The sequence below is a fragment of the Podarcis melisellensis genome (genome assembly GCF_964234715.1).
Source record: "Podarcis melisellensis genome assembly, chromosome: 15".
NCBI classification, from domain to species: Eukaryota; Metazoa; Chordata; class Lepidosauria; order Squamata; family Lacertidae; genus Podarcis; species Podarcis melisellensis.
Window position 1 is genome coordinate 710685 of NC_138532.1, and position 16827 is coordinate 727511.

General features: G+C 45.9%; 1 protein-coding gene across 1 annotated transcript in view; it reads right to left on the reverse strand.

Moving 5' to 3' along the window:
- The window catches only part of TACC1 (transforming acidic coiled-coil containing protein 1), a 109171-nt gene extending 92686 nt beyond the window's left edge, over nt 1-16485 (reverse strand). The window contains exons 1-2 of the mRNA XM_081890890.1: nt 16353-16485; nt 14246-14370 (exon numbers count right to left, since the gene is read on the reverse strand). The gene's annotated coding sequence lies outside the window, so the exon portion shown is untranslated. The remainder of the gene's footprint in view (nt 1-14245; nt 14371-16352) is intronic.
- Between the last annotated feature and the right edge of the window lie 342 nt (nt 16486-16827).

Sequence of the window (16827 nt, forward strand, 5' to 3'; positions counted from 1 at the left end):
CACTCATGAAATTAAAAGACGCCTGCTTCTTGGGAGAAAGGCGATGACAAACCTAGACAGCATCTTAAAAAGCAGAGACATCACATTGCCAACAAAGGTCTATATAGTTAAAGCTCTGGTTTTCCCAGTAGTGATGTATGGAAGTGAGAGCTGGACCATAAAGAAGGCTGATCGCCGAAGAATTGATGCTTTTGAATTATGGTGCTGGAAGAGACTCTTGAGAGTCCCATGGACTGCAAGAATTTCAAACCTATCCATTCTTAAGGAAATCAGCCATAGAGAGTCCCATAGACTGCAAGAAGATCAAACGCATCCATTCTGAAGGAAATCAGCCCTGAGTGCTCACGGGAAGGACAGATCCTGAAGCTGAGGCTCCAATACTTTGGCCACCTCATGAGAAGAGAAGATTCCCTGGAAAAGACCCTGATGTTGGGAAAGATGGAGGGCACAAGGAGAAGGGGACAACAGAGGACGAGATGGTTGGCCAGTGTTCTCAAGTCTGACCAAATTGCGGGAGGCAGTGGAAGACAGGAGGGCCTGGCGTGCTCTGGTCCATGGGGTCACGAAGAGTCAGACTGAACGACTAAACAACAACAACAACAACAACTAAATTGACAGTTAACACAGGATTTGACCTGAAAAGCTCACACTGTGCCTTCCTCAATCTTGTACGCTTGCTGTAAGCTTTCCCGCACATTATCGGTGGTCTTGGTGTTACTTCCGAAATAATTTAGGAGATTCGTGTAGGTGTATTGGGCTGTTGTAGCAGACAACAGGAAAGTCTCATGACACTTCAGGAGATGCTGTTACTTTACAGTGGGATTTCATCACATGCCAGCAAATTCAGGTTGTGTTATTAAAGTTCATTTGGTGTTTTTGCACAACAGACCAGCTTCCCCCACCACTATTTTGTACATTTTGTGGTAAAGTGATGAGAAGATGTACCAATATTCCACTCATGTCTTCCCCCACCCAGCAAACAAATCAGAATGAATGCTCACGAAATAGTTAATACTACCTAACAACCAGACAAAAGTTGTACAAAGTTCATCAAACAGGTATTCTGGAAATAACCAAAAAGCGTCCTGTGGCAGGTCCTCTTGTGGATGGGAGTCCACCTCATCAGACTGGAGTCCACAGAACTTTATGTCAGGGATGGCAAACCAGCCTGGGGTCCTCCAGCTGTTGTCACTGGCCATGACAGGGGGAGGGGGGAGACAGGTAGAAACTGCAGTTCAGCTACATCTGGAGAGTCACAGGTCAGCTACCACTGGCTTATGCACAAGACACTTCGTTTTGGAAACATCAATGGTCTGACTCTATTCTGAGTCAGACCCTTGGTCCATGTAGCCCAGTTGCTCTTTGGTGTTGGAGGGTCTACTTAGATGAGCCTGGCAGGAAATGAGGCAGCAACAGGAGGTGTCCCCTTGCCTTTTAGTCACACCTGGCCGAACTGGTGTGCCCTTTCGCTGTACCTTTTCCATCCATGTTAAGCCACAGTCACAACATGCAGTACATTTCAGGAACGAGGGTACCATGTTCTGGCTTCCCAGAGTGGCTTCACATTTGATCCTTCTTCCCAGGGGACTCTGGAATTGTAGCTCTGGGGTGGGAATGGGGTCCCCTAATAACTCTCAGCACCCTTAACCAAGTAGCACCCCAGAATTATTTGGGGGAACATTGGCTACGCACTCACAGGCTGCAATCTTTCTAGGGCCTTGGGGAGAAGATTTTCCCTGCCCTACCTGACCATCCCAGACACTGAACCTCAGAGCCCCTATGGCAAAACAAGTGCTCTCCTGCTGGGCTGCCACCCACCTCACAGCTGCCCACAGGTACAACACAGCACAGAGAGAATCCTCCTCCAGTCTTACACATCCAATCCTTTTCACCATCCAACACTTCTAATCCTTTCATTTATAAAGGCATCCAAGTGAGTAACCATCAGGCTAGCTTATTGTGACAAATTCCAGAGGGGAAAGCATTATGTTTCAACAAAAGCAGCAGCAGCAACAAAAAAATTGTGGCACCCTAAAGACTAGCAGATTTATTGTGGCATAAGATGTCAAAATAAATCTGCTAGACTAGTCACAAATTTCAGAGGCCAGGGTGTTAAATCCACTTCCTGGGAAGTAAGCCCCATTGGTCACAGTGGGAGTTACTTTGATGTAGACACATAGAGAAGAGGCTCAGCTGGTTTATTGTCCTATCTCCAGTAGTCCATGAAAGTTAATGGGGGCCCTTGCAAAGGGGTGGACAAGTGCAGAACAGGAGAGCATGAGAACAGGATTGCAAAAGATCAGGATTGCTGTGTTGAATCAGGCCAAAAGCCCATCTAGGGCAGCATCTTGTTCTCAACCAGATTCACTCATTGATTGGTTTATTTATACAGACTTTTTGGCCCGAAGGCTCCCAAAGCAGTGAACAGATTAAAGCAAAATAAAATATAATAAAATTGCAGTAATTGCAAACACAAAAGTACAATAACTACAGGAGATATAGAAAACAGCAAAAACCAGAGACACCATCAGTTGAGGTGCTGCATTTGCGCTCTCACCCCAAGCTCCACTCTCCAAACCTTCCGCGTCTCAACTAGAAGCCAGTCTGACCCCCATTTGCCTGCCGGCCTCCTTCCAGCCACAGTTGTTCCACCAAGGAGGAAACAACAGTTCAGGGGGAATCCTGTCACCTGCATCACCCTCCAGAGGATAAACCCCAAGGGAAAATACCCCTTTGGGGAGGCCCAGGGCTATGGAGCCTCCAAATAAACAGGTCCCCCCCCCCCGAAACCGCGATGGCAGAAACTTCCCCTGGCTGCCCGTGGGCCGGGCTGGCAGGCTCAGCCTTCTGGCTGCTCAGCCTGCTGGCCTTCTCCAGGTGCAGCAGCAGCAGCAGCTGCGGGACAAAAGGGCAGAGGAGGCTGCAGTCTGAAAGTCTCCCTCCTGCTCCCTGCCTCCAGGTGCCTGGAAAGTCCCCAACTGGACTGCCCTCCCCATTCAGAGGCCTTAGTTCTGCCTCCAAGAGAGGAGAGAGAACATGACCATCAGTGGGGGAGAATGTGGGATGGAGACAGCCACCCAGAAGCCATCTTTGACCCACAAGAGAAGAAGGGCCCAATCCTCTGCAGGCTCACGGAAGCCTGTCCGATGTCAAGGAAGTTTATTCTCTAATGAAGCAAAGACGATCAGGATTGCAGCCTAACTACAATGCACAGAAAATGTCTCCCTCCGAGCAGCCGGGGCTTTTCAAAAATTCCAATTTTCATAGATCAGCCTTAGCTGATCTTTGACGGGAACAAGAGGGGAGCTCTTATTTTGTCATCTGTATCCCACTACCTTTCAGGGAGCGCAAGGAGGGGGCGCACACGTCTCCCCTTTCCGTCTTATCCCCACAACAACCCTGCGAGGTGGGCTAGGCTGAGAGACAGGGACTGGGCCAAGGTCACTTCGTGGGCTCTCGGACGCTCTAACCACTGCACCACCCTGTCTGCCCCACCAGCTTTTCCTCCTCGTTTCACTCTTAAGGAAGTGGGGGGGTCACAGTGGGGGAGTTACACCCCCTTGTCAGGGAGGGTCACCTGCCAGTCTCTCCCCCTGCACTTACCCGGCCCCCTCCAGCCTGCAAGGCGGAGGCGGCGGCTGCCCGCGGCGGCTCAAGGTGCCCCCCATCGCCCACCAAGGCGCCTCGCTCCACGGGGAGAGCCGCCCGCCGGGCCGGGGCGTCGCCGGCTCGCAGCTCCAGGCGGACGCGCCGCGCCCAGCTCCGGCCGGAGGGGCGGGCCCGGCCGGCAGGTGCGGAAGGGCAAAGATCGGCCGCGTTGCAAGCGCAGGAGCAGCGCAGAGGGGACGCGAGGGAAGCGTAGGAGCCGGAATTGCCAACTTTTCCTACTGCAGCTGCTCCTCTGCTTTTTTCCAATAAAAGCCCAGAGACATCGAAGTTGAGCCGGCGAGTCTTTTGCTGACATGGAGACGAAGCGAGCCGAGGGAACTACGGTTCTCTTCTGTTAACTTCGCCGGGAGCCAATGTTTTCTCTGGCGGGGCGCCTGTGCCTTTATAACGCAATAATTCCTCAGGTGAAGCTTCTCTGAACCCCTCCTGCTTGGTGCCAAGAAATATGTCACTTGCTGATTTCTCATCAAAAGCACAGGAGTGGAGTTGGTAAAATATAAAATAAAATAAAATAAAAAGTTGCTGTATGGAGCACACCGTGAGGGCTGGGTCGTCGGTCGGTCCTGGTTTGCTGTTGTTGGAAATGGGGCTGCCAATGTATTCTCGTGGCTTTGCTTCTGTGCATATAGCAGCTTCCTTAGAGGTGCAAATGAAGCTGGTGAGAAAACACCCGGCAGCGCCGGCTGCTGTTAAAGGGACTAGAAGGGATCCAGCCAAAAGAAAATGGTAACTTCATATGGAATCGGCTTGCTCTTTTTTTTTTTAATAATATTTTTATTGGTTTTTACACATATCAAAGACAATACAAAACAAAACACAAACATCAAAAACATACAACATACAACAATAATTTGACTTCCCCATACCTTCCCTTCGCTACATCCTTATTTTGCCATTTTTTCGAGCAACTCATCAGTCAGTTTTTAATCAGGTTCCTTTTGAATTTACTTAAAGTTTAAGATTTACAGCTGTAATTCTTTGTTTCTTACCCCTTGACATCTTATCAGTCCACAATTTTACAATAACTTTTAAGATATGTTTTAAATTTCCTCCAGTCCTCTTCCACTGTCTCTTTCCTCTGGTCACGGATTCTGCCTGTCATCTCTGCCAGTCCCATATATTCCGTCACCTTCGACTGCCATTCTTCCAGAGTAGGTAATTCTTGCATCTTCCAATACTTTGCCAACAGGATTCTTGCTGCTGTGGTTGCGTACATAAAAAATGTCTTATCCTTCTTTGGTACCAATTGGCCGACCATGCCCAAGAGAAAAGCCTCCGGTTTCTTTACAAATGTCCACTTAAGGACTTTCTTAATTTCATTATAGATCATTTCCCAGTAGGCCTTAATCTTTGGGCAGGTCCACCAAAGATGATAAAAAGTACCTTCAGCCTCATTACATTTCCAGCATTTGTTATTGGGCAAATGGTAGATCTTAGCCAGTTTGACTGGGGTCATGTACCACCTATAGATCATTTTCATTATGTTCTCTTTCAAGGCACTACATGCCGTAAATTTAATACCGGTGGTCCATAACTGTTCCCAGTCAACAAACATAATATCATGACCGATGTCCTGTGCCCATTTAATCATAGCTGATTTCACCATTTCATCCTGTGTGTTCCATTTCAGCAGCAAATTATACATTTTAGATAAGTTCTTGGTATTGGATTCTAACAATTCTGTTTCTAACTTTGACCTCTCCTTCTGAAAACCAAGTTTCCTGTCCTGCTTAAATGTCTCATTTATCTGACGATAATGTAGCCAATCTCGAACTTTATGCTTTAGCTTCTCAAAACTTTGAAGCTTCAGTTTTTCACCATCATATTCTAAAATTTCACAATATTTAGGCCAATTAGAGTCCATGTTAAGTTTTTTCACTGCTTTCGTTTCCATTGGTGACAACCACCTAGGGGTTTTACTTTCCAGTAGATCCTTATATCTATTCCAAACATTATACAATGCTTTCCTGACAATATGGTTTTTAAAGCTTTTATAAACCTTTGCCTTGTCATACCACAGATATGTATGCCAACCAAAACTATTGTCATATCCTTCCAGATCAAGAATGTCTGTATCTTCCAGAAGTAGCCATTGCTTCAACCAGCAAAATGCTGCTGATTCATAATAAAGTCTTAGGTCTGGCAGGGCGAAGCCCCCTCTATCTTTTGCATCAGTTAAAATCTTGAATTTTATTCTGGGCTTTTTGCCCTGCCAGACAAATTTAGATATATCTTTCTGCCACTTCTTGAAGCAGTCCATTTTGTCTAGAATCTGCAACGTCTGAAATAAAAATAACATTCTTGGCAATACATTCATCTTGATAACAGCAATTCGGCCTAACAAGGAAAGTTTCAGCCTAGACCATATATCTAGATCTTTCTTTACTTCTGACCAGCATTTTTCATAGTTATCTTTAAATAAATTCACATTTTTAGATGTTAAATTTACCCCCAGGTACTTAACCTTTTTTGCTATTTCCAACCCGGTTTCACTCTGAAACCTATCTTTCTCCTCATTTGTTAGGTTTTTTTCCAGCACCTTTGTTTTCTGTTTATTTAATTTAAATCCTGCGACCTGGCTGAATATCTCCATTAATTCTAGAACTCTTTTGGTACTAGCTTCTGGCTGTTGCAAGGTTAACACTAGATCATCTGCAAATGCCCTTAACTTATATTGTTTAGTTCCGACCTGTATTCCTTTTACCAGCTGGTCCTTTCTAATCATGTTTAGTAAAACCTCCAGGACAGATATAAACAGTAAAGGGGATATAGGGCATCCCTGTCGTGTACCTTTCTCTATTGGTATTTCATCCATTACCACATTATTCACAATTAATTTAGCTCTTTGTTCAGAGTATATTGCACCTATACCGTTTTCAAACCCTTGGCCTACCCCCATCCCGTGGAGATTCTTCTTCATGAATTTCCAAGAAATGTTGTCAAAGGCTTTCTCCGCGTCCACAAAAATCAGAACTACCTTTCTATTAATATCCACCTCTAACAACTCCAAAATGTCTATAACATTCCTCACATTATCTGACATATGTCTCCCTGGGAGAAAGCCTGTTTGGTTCTTGTGAATCTCCTCTGCCAGTACTCTCTTAAATCTTTTCGCTAAAACGTCTGCAAAAATTTTATAATCCACATTCAGGAGTGATATAGGGCGGTAGTTCTTAACTTGATGCTTTTCAGTTTCTGTCTTCGGTATAAGTGAGATGAATGCTTCTTTCCACGATTCAGGAGCCTTTTTCCCCTCTAGTATCTGGTTGCATACTTCCTTCAATGGTTGTATTAACCATTCCTTAAGGGCTTTGTAGTATTTCGCAGTTAAACCGTCTGGTCCTGGTGATTTCCCCAATTTCATATTCTGAATGGCACCCTCTATTTCCTGTTCTGTAATTTTTTCATTCAAAATCCTTTTATTTTGTTCTGTAATTTTTGGTAGTCCGTACTTTTTAACAAATTCCTCCATTTCTTGTTCATTTACAGGCCCTTGTGCATACAATTTTTTAAAGAAGCTTTGAAAACAGTTACTTATTTCATTCGGTTTGTTAACAAGCTTCCCATCTATTTCCAAGGATGTCACAGTATTTAACTTTTGTCTCTTTTTCAGTTGCCATGACAGCAGTTTCCCACATTTATCTGCTGATTCAAAAGTCTTTTGTCTCATTTGCTTTATTTTCCATTCTATCTCTTGATTCATCAATTCCATATATTGTGTCTGGTAATATTTTATTTCTCTTAAAGTCTCCTGAGACTTTGGTTTGGATCTCAATTTCTTCTCTCCTTCTTTTATCTGTTTCAAAATCTTTTCCTTTCTCTCATTTTGTTTTTTCCTCTTTATAGAATTCTGCTGGATTAGGAAACCGCGCATCACGGCCTTACTTGCGTCCCATACTATTCTTTTTTCCACCTCCGTTCTCAAATTTATCTCAAAATAGTCCTTCACTATTTTTTGGGCCTTTTGATAAATTTCTTCATCTCTAAATAGGGTGTCATTCATTCTCCATCTAAAGGTTCCAGCCGTTGTTACTTTCATTTCCATCTTAACTGCATTGTGGTCGGAACAGGTTTTTGTGCAGATTTCTGTTTTTTTCACTCTTGGTGCCAGATTGCTAGAAATCCAAATTTGATCAATTCTAGTCCAGGTCATTTTTGCTTCAGAGAAGAAGGTTCCCTCTCTTTCCAGAGGGTTCCTTGTTCTCCAAATATCAATCAAGTCCATGGTGTCAGTGAGTTCAAAGAAAGTCTTTGGTAGTCTCCCATCCTTGGATATTACTTGTCTTTGAGCTTTGTCCATATTTGTGGAGACAACTCCATTCAAGTCGCCCATCAATATGATTTTAAAGTCCATAAAGTCCATTAAGGTCTCATGCAACTTCTTGAAGAACTCTGCCTTCCCCTCATTGGGTGCATAAACCCCAACAATTAAAATCTTTTCCCCTTGAATTTGAATTTCTACTGCCAGGTATCTTCCTTCATCATCTTTAAAAACCATTTTTGGTTCCCATTTTTCCTTGGCATAAATCACCACCCCTCTTTTCTTAACTTTGTCTGAGGAAACAAATTCCAGTCCTAATCTCTTATTTATCAGAAGTTTCCTGTGTATCCTGGCAATATGGGTTTCTTGCAAACAGATTATGTCTAACTGTTCTTTCTTTAATATATGAAAGACTTGATCTCTTTTTCGGGGATGGTTTAGACCATTGCAGTTCCAACTCAGAAGTTGCAGGGACATTTTGTTATTGGGTATTTTTCCCACCCACTGCTCCAAGTTCTTGTTCCTCGTCAGTCGGTGCTTGGTTCAATCCAAACGACAGGTTTGCAATGTCCGGTATTTCCCTCTCTCTCACGGTTCCTTTCTGAAAGTCCTCAAAGTTTCTCTCCAAAAAGTATTCTTTGTCTTGAATTGTTTTTATTTTGATTTTCTTCCCTTTGAAGTTGAAAGACAGCCCTTGTGGGAATTCCCACCTAAATTGAATGTTGTTTTGTTTCAATAGGTCAACTAAGTCTTTAAATTGTGTTCTCACCTCCAAAAAATATCTGGGAATATCTTTAAAAATCTGTATTTGGGAATTTTTAATAACCAGTGCCTTCCGGAAATGTAGATTCAGTATTTTGTCTCTTTCTTCCTTGGATCTGAGGGTAATTAAGCAATCCCTTGGTTTCTTGCCTTGCTTTCTGCCAATCCGGAAGGCTGTAGTTATTGCAAAATCCTCTTCCTCTTCCTCTAACTCATCACTCCAAAATTCTTGGAACTTGTCTGTAAGAAATTCCCCAAGCTTGTCCTCTTCCTCTTCAGGTACCAGTCTCAGTTTCAAGTTCTTGCCTTTCCTCTCCAATTCCATAAGGGCCAAGGCTGCATCATGTTCATATACTTTCTTTGCAATAGGAACAAATTTCCCTTTAGTTTCCTCGGCCGTGCTCCTAGCGCTCTCGGCTATTCTCCTTGTTTCTGTACTTTCCTGAATTAAACGATTAATAGAATCTGTATTAGATGATATTGTTGTTGTGTTCAAATCCAATCTTGTTGTCAATTCTGTCAGTTTCTTAGAGTTCTCTGTAGATTGCTTGGTAAGTGCTTCTAAAGATTCATTTATCCTGAGTAAAGCCTGTGTCATAGAATCCATTGATACTGTTGTTGTTCTTTCCTGTGCAGCTGATGCTCCTGACAAGGAGCCTCTTTTCTTTTGAGCCTGAGCCTGCTTTGCTTTGGATCTTGTTGATATTTCATCCAGTGGGCCGCTCATATCTCAAGGTCGTTCCCACAGGAACAGCTGCAAGTGGAAAATCCCACTGTTTCTGCCTCAGTACAGCAACAGTCTCTCTTTTAGACCTCTAGAGCAGTGTTTCCCAACCTTGTGCCTCCAGCTGTTTTTGAACTACAATTCCCATCATCCCTGACCACTGGTCTTGCTAGCTAGGGATGATGGGAGTTGTAGGCCAAAAACATCTGGAGGCACAAGGTTGGGAAACACTGCTCTAGAGGGAGTACATTATATCCAGTACAGGAACAAAGAAACAGGGAGAGAAGTAGCTATACCAAGTTCCAAAAGTGAAAGTCCAAGTAAAAACCCTACTTTGTTGCGATTTTAAATGTTACAGTTTCTGTCCACTAAAGTCCCGTTATTTTGTTTCAGATAAATCTTACTTTGTATCCACCATTTAGTTTGACAGTTCACTCCCAGGCGCTCGCTGCCCCGGCAGCCTGGCCAGAGGTGTTGACAGCGGAAAATTTCCGTTTCCAAACTCCTCTCTTCAACCAAACAAAATTAAGTCAATTTTTCTTCCTCCACTCTCCGGGGGGAGGTCCTCTTTCGATGTCAGGTTAACGAAGTTGAGAAAGATAAGTACGTTCCCTTTAAATGCAGCTTACTTCTTTCGTTGCTCAGTCAAACATGTTGTTCCGGGAGGCTGACTTCCTTAATTTTTGCCTGACCCGTTTTCAGCCTAATCTTCTTAAATTTTAGAGTCCCGTTCCCTTTATTTGTCAATCTTACTCACGGGTATTATTGCCAATCGGTAGTTTCAGGAAGGAATCGGCGCTCTCTGTCAATGGCGACGCGGCTTCGCTCCGTGGGCTGGGTTGCGATCCTCAGCACCGCGCTCACACCCGCTGCCGCTCCGGAGCCTTTAAAAAGGCTCTTTCGCGATACCGGGGGGCGCAAAGGTGCCCACTGAATCTCCTTGCTCACAGGCTTCAGCGCCTGTGATTTTAGGGGTCCCCCGCTCGCCGTAGCGGGTCAGACCCGAACTCACGGAGCAGTCCTGCTTCGGAGCTCGAAGCAAGGACCGCCATTAACGCTGGCACCGACCGGAAGTCATCGGCTTGCTCTTTTTTGGGCATCTGTGTGCATATAGTGCCATGCGAAAGTACCTGTGAGAGGGGCACCTGTGTGTTTCCTGACAGCAGTGCTCTAAGCCGCCTCATTTTCCTAGCAGGAAGTGTTTCTATCTGTACAACAGCTAGGAATGCCAGGATTGAAACTTCCCCTGAAAATGCAATTGCAGCCCTAGGAAAACTTTCAGTCCTGGAACAAAGTATCAGTACTGGATAGATGGACATGCCATTAGGAGGGTGCATGCAGCTGTTCTGAAGAGCAGCAATCTGCTTGCTGGTGGAGGGAGGGAAGCAGCAGCAGAAAACTGCACCTGTCAAAAGCTGCATGTGGAACTTCCTGCCACTTCGTGGCAGTGGAAGAAATACCAAGCAGAGCACCAGAGGCCCTCAGGTCTCTAACCCAGGCCATGTCCCTCAACTGCCCTGCTCCACACCCTCCTTGGGAGCTTTTGCCTGGCTGGAATGTTTCCTTGAATGGTGACAATGTCTCTTGCTCACTTGGATGGAGATACATATGTGAAGAAACCTCTGTCTTTTGTGTGGTACAAAGTTTCTTGCCTTGCACACTGTTTGCCTCTGGCCCTGCCTACCCCAGCATGTGGCCCCTGGAAGGCTGCCCAGGGGGAGACGTAGCCCTGGAGCTGGGAAAGGCTCCCTGCCTCTTTTTAGAAGTTCAAACTACTTATTTCTTGGTTTGGAGAGATACACAATTGCAGAATTTGGAAAAGCCCACCCTGTCCTACCAGAAGAAAGTAAGACAGGCACAGACCCCAGATGAGATCAGTGAGATTCTCAAGTCTTGGTTGGTCAAAGAAAGTTTGTTAATGGGAGAGGCAGTGGGTGGAGTTTTAAAATAAATCAGTAGCTATTTTTATTTGCAACAGCAATAAAAATCACCCTTGTTTTCTCCTTAGTCAAAAGCTTGAGGTGCCTAAAATAAGAAAGCATAGTCAAGTAATGAAGCCCAAGTAGCAACAGATTAAGATGGAGCACAATGGTCAAGTCAATTCTCTTCAATAAATGGCAGGACAGCAGGCAGAATGGTTGGCTCTTGGAGGACTGCAGTGCTCTGCTGGCGTCCCAAGAATGTCATCGCTTCTCTCTGGGAAGGTTTTCATAATGCTTTCAGAAACAGGGAGTTCTGCCAAGTGGCAATAACTCATCCCCCCTCCCCCGTCCCACAAAACTGAGGCCCAACTTTAAAGAGAAACAGACACGACTGGCCCCTGGCTTGCTCTTTAACTAGATGTGTGGAATCCACAGTAAAAACGTTGCCAACACACTCAGAGGTGCAGAAGCACCAAATGAGAATTTATTGTATCAGTTTACTAGGGATGTCTGCTTTGGTTTCTCTCAGTTTTTGATTTCTCCAAAATTAAATTTTGGTATTCACACCTCCACATGAACTTGCAAATTTCTTTCAAGCAGTTCTTGTGAAAATTCATCAGCATTTTAGTATGAATTTCTCCTGAAGCACACACCTTTATATGCAGTTTTGCCCAATATACACATTTGCAAAGCACATTTTCCCATTTTTGTATGTCACTTTCACTAGTACATGTGTCTCCATGCATGCTTCACCCTAGTATATGCATTCTTGTGCAGATTACTTGGCTGGAAAAATGGTACTGCAAAATTCAGAGAAGTGGGTATTTCGAAGGATCTTGCTGTGTTGTTTTAGAAGGGACAAATAATGCAAATTTGTCTTTAAATATTGAATTACTCCTCCATCCCTAGTTGGAGCTCTGAGTGTGTGTGTGTGTGTGTGTGTGTGTGTGTGTGTGCAGAAGACCCTGGGAGCCATAGCTTGTGCCAGAGCAGGTGCTGTGCATGATAAAGATCCCAGATGTAGTTCCTGACATCTCCAAGTAAAAGGATCAGGGAGCAGGTGATGGTAAGGATTTGTGCTACAGACTGTTCAGTGCTGGGTATATGGTGGTTTTGGGGGTGTGGGTGGGGAACTGGGCCATAACTGAAGGGTAGAGCCCACATTCTGTATGCACAAGACCTCTGGTTCAGTTCCCAACATCTCCAGGTGAGGATGGAAAAGATTCACTATCTTTGAAGCTCCTGAGAGCAGCTGCCAGCCAATGTCATCATTACTCAGTTAGATGGACCTAAGATCTTCCTTCAACAAGGCAGTTTCCTACAGATCTACGACCAGTTTGGTAGTTGCTGCACCCTGGCCATCCATATCCTAAGACCTGTTTAAATTGTGCAGTGGAGCCCATTGGCATCTGCTCTCATGTTTGGCATCAAAAAGCCCTGCTGGCCCATCTAGGTCAGTGGGTCTCAAAGTTATTTTCTCTGGGCCAGGGGCATATGAAGGCGGGGGCAGGGGGCGTGCCCTGGGTGCCGCCCGGGGGTGTGTGTGACAAGATGGCCTGCTGCCCCCACCAGCTGTACAGCAGTTGAGGGCGCAGCGCCCGTACAGGCTGCAGCGTGAGCACGCCCCGCCCTGGGTGCCGGAAAAGCTTCCTCCGCCACTGCTCTGGGCCACACTTTCAGAATAAATATCTGCTGGTACCACACCAAATATTTTATTGATAAGAAATATGGGGGGGGCGGGCGGGGTGGAGAAACAACTCCCAGCAATGCTTCATTTGTAACACAGAACACAACTACTTTATAATATGATCCTGAGACATCCAAAAAGTATAAAACAATGCTGCTACATAAAAACATGAATCATTCCCAAACAGAGTTATAAACAAGCCACTTAAATATGTACCCTAAGTATGTATACAAACTCAATGAGAGGTGTGAGCTTGCTTTTACCAGGTAGTCGTTTTTATAAAAAATATTTTGATACCATATTAGTTTGCATCTGTCTGTCTCGAGAGACAATGGAGTGCGCCTCCAGGGGTAAGGTGCATTGGCAGCACTGAAGTGATCTCCCCTGGGTGCAAGCCTGGGCAGTGTATTTGGAGACCCTCCTTTCGCTTGGCCTCACTGATGGGGTCCAAAGAAAGGCAGAGCAAGACGTTTGGCCCAGCTGGGCTGCAGTAGTAGCTGGAAGGAGGTGTACAAGGTGCCACCCAACCGTCTTAGGGACTCCACTCCAGATTTTTGTAGGGTTTCCTCCTGAGCCTTCCCTTCTCCCAAAGATAACCCACAAGGCAACAGAGGTTTAGGATCAGAGTTTTCCTTCCCCTGGATGGGCTCCCTTCCCAGGTGGACAAGCCCCACGTGCCCCTCACTTCCCTCTCCAGCACATGCAGAAACCACCTTCTTGACCGTTGGACCCACTCTTGACCTCATTTGCTCCATCCGCCAGAGCCTGTCTTTGCATGCAGGGAAGACCCTAACTTTCCAAGGGTTTAAGACCCATCAGCCAACCTCACCTGCTTAGCCAGCCAATTGAATCCATTTCTGGGGTTGTGGCTGCAGTTACATTCTGACAATTTCTAGGAGCCACAGGTGAGAGTTGAGTGCAGGATGGGGACAAGGTGTTCTGTTTATTAAGTATGGATTTGGTTACAAACTCTGCTGCTAGCCGTGACTCTCCAGGATTTCAGGGAAGGTTCACTCCCAGCCAGACCTGGTAGATGCTCTACCACTGAGCTACACCCTTCCCTCAAACCACTGGGAGAGAGACCTGTTGCCAGTCATTGTGGACAACATGAAACCAGATGAACCCATAGTCACTTGGTCCAAGGCAGTGCCCAATACTCCACACACTGGAAACATCCCTCAGACTTCTTTAGACAAAGTGGAGGGAGGTGGCAAACTCACCCTGTGTGGTGCAGCCTCTGAAATTCAAGGTGTCCTCTGCAGCCAGCACCCGTCCCAGAGCCTTTGGAGCTCAGCACCGCTTCCAACTTCTGCTAGCTGCTCCTCAGGCTGTGCCTTAGCAGGAGCTGCCAGGAAAGGAACAGATGGGAAAGATGAGCCACACAAACCAACCCCATGAAAAGTTCCGTGTGCTGGGAAATGATCAAACTGAGACCATTCCCTCACCCTATGGCCAAAGGGCAGCCTTCCCGATGTATTCCTGGGGAGTGTGACTAAGCACAACTGTCTCACCATGACTTGCATTGCTCCTTTAAATGTCCCTCAGGAATTTCCATTTCACCATGTGAGCAATGACAACGACAATCTCATCAATGCTGAGAGAGATCCCTTGGGTTGTCAGCATGCAGCCTTTATGAAACAACCTCAGCACCTCCTGGGACTCCCCCAGAGTGTTCCTCCTGATTTGCTTGCACAAAGCTTATGGGGAGGTGAGCCCAGCCTTCACTGAGCATTGGTTCTGATTTGATGTGGAGGTTAAATTCTACAGTATCTGGTGTTTATAGAGCAATTGTTTTGATCCAATTGTGGGGCAGTTATTCAACAGTGAACAGTTAGTTCTGCATCCTGTTATCACAGTGATCAAGCAGATGCACCTGGGAAACCTGCAAGTAGGATCTGAGCACAAGAACCCTCTCCCAGAAACTGGTAGCCATGACCATCCAGCTATGGAGGCAGGACAGAGCGATCCTGGCTAGCGGCCATTGACAGCCTTCTCTGCCTGAAATTTGTCAAATCCTATTTTAAAGCCATTGCTCTTTACAGAACTCTAGCACACAACTCATCTCCATGGTTGATGCATTCCAGACATTCCAGCTGTCCTTATTTACCATGGTCTCTATTTTATGGAACACATTGTTGGAAAAATAGCTGCCTCTATTTTGTCCCTATTTTTGTCCTTGAGGAATGTCTTGCAAAAATGGTTTGCAAGCGTTACTAGAGTTATCATTCTTTGGAGTTGAGCTTTCTACCCAGTTTCTGTAGAACAGACTTTATCAACCTGGTGCCCTCCAGATGTTTTTGACTGGCTGTGGCTGATGGGAATTGTGAAGAAACATCTGGAGAGCACCCAGTTGATGAAGTCTGCTCTAGAAGCTAAACCTCTGGGCCTGTACATCTTGACTGCAAAGTGCACACCTGGAAATACCTGTACATGAACTTTAAGGTCCCATGCACTACACAGTGGAGGCTGCTCCATTAAGGCAAATGGAGTGCCCACCACCCTCAGTTGCTCCCACCTGCCTACTTTGCTGGTTACAACCAGAATTGCAAGAGGATGTGTGTGTGTGTGTGTGTGTGTGTGAAGAAGAAGAAGAGTTTGGATTTGATATCCCGCCTTTCACTCCCCTTCAGGAGTCTCAAAGCGGCCCACATCATCCTTTTCCTTCCTCCCCCACAACAAACCCTCTGTGAGGTGAGTGGGGCTGAGAGACTTCAGAGAAGTGTGACTGGCCCAAGGTCACCCAGCAGCTGCATGTGGAGGAGCGGAGACGCAAACCCGGTTCCCCAGATTACGAGACTACCGCTCTTAACCACTACACCACACTGGCTCTCGAATGCATTGACTAGGATGCATTGACTCTGACTCTGCCCATCCTGGATCGCCCTGCTTTCTACCCTGCCAATCTCAATGGGCACTACTCACTCTGTACTACATAGCCTAGGAAAGTCATTGCAGAGAGGGAGGGAGAGGGGGAGAAGGGGAGAGGGGGAGAGGGGGAGAGTGGAATCACGTCACCAAAAAAAGAGCATATGAGGTACACATCATGTCCCTAAGCTATAAGGCACAGTCCATCAAACTAATCATTTGTGATACACACAAATAATAATTTATTTGATGGACTGTCTGGCAACTTAGAGACATGCCAGCCTCTCTGCTCTGCTTGCAGTCACCAGGATTAGCGGGGGTGGGGTGGGGGTCTCTGCCCGTTTTATGTGTGTGCTGTGCAGAAAGTCCCTTTCCCCCCCTGCTCTTTTCCTCCTTGGTCTGAAGCAACAGCCAAGCTCTGTGTGGCTGCCCCCTCACCCCCCCCTTCTGATTGCGTCCTACCTTCCTCCAGCTGCAAAGTCCTTTGCTCCTTGCATCTTAGGAAACAACCACGAAGTAGGAAGACAAGCCACGGAGGAACTTTGAGGAAGGAAGGGGACGAACCAAGGCAGGGAGGGACAGGATGGGGGTATCTGTCAGAGCGCGAGGGAGCAAAGCTTCTGGTCAGAGGAAAAGGATGTTTTGTAATCTTTGGCAAAAGGAACTTGACAGTGCCCTGGGGATCCCCCAGCCAGACAGCCTGGGCTGAGTCTCAGGACTTGGCAGTGGGGCTTGAGAATCCTTGGATTTCAGCCTTGCAAACGGAAACCCAGGTTGGATTGGGCATGTTCTCCCCCTTTCCTGCCTGCTCCAGTAACAGCCCCACTCCTGTCATGCTGTTAAAATGCACACTTGTGCTGCAGTGAGAACAGGAGGCCTCTCTACCAGAGAACTTTCGAGAGCTTGTTTCCTTTTCCTTTTAAAAAAAGGACTACAA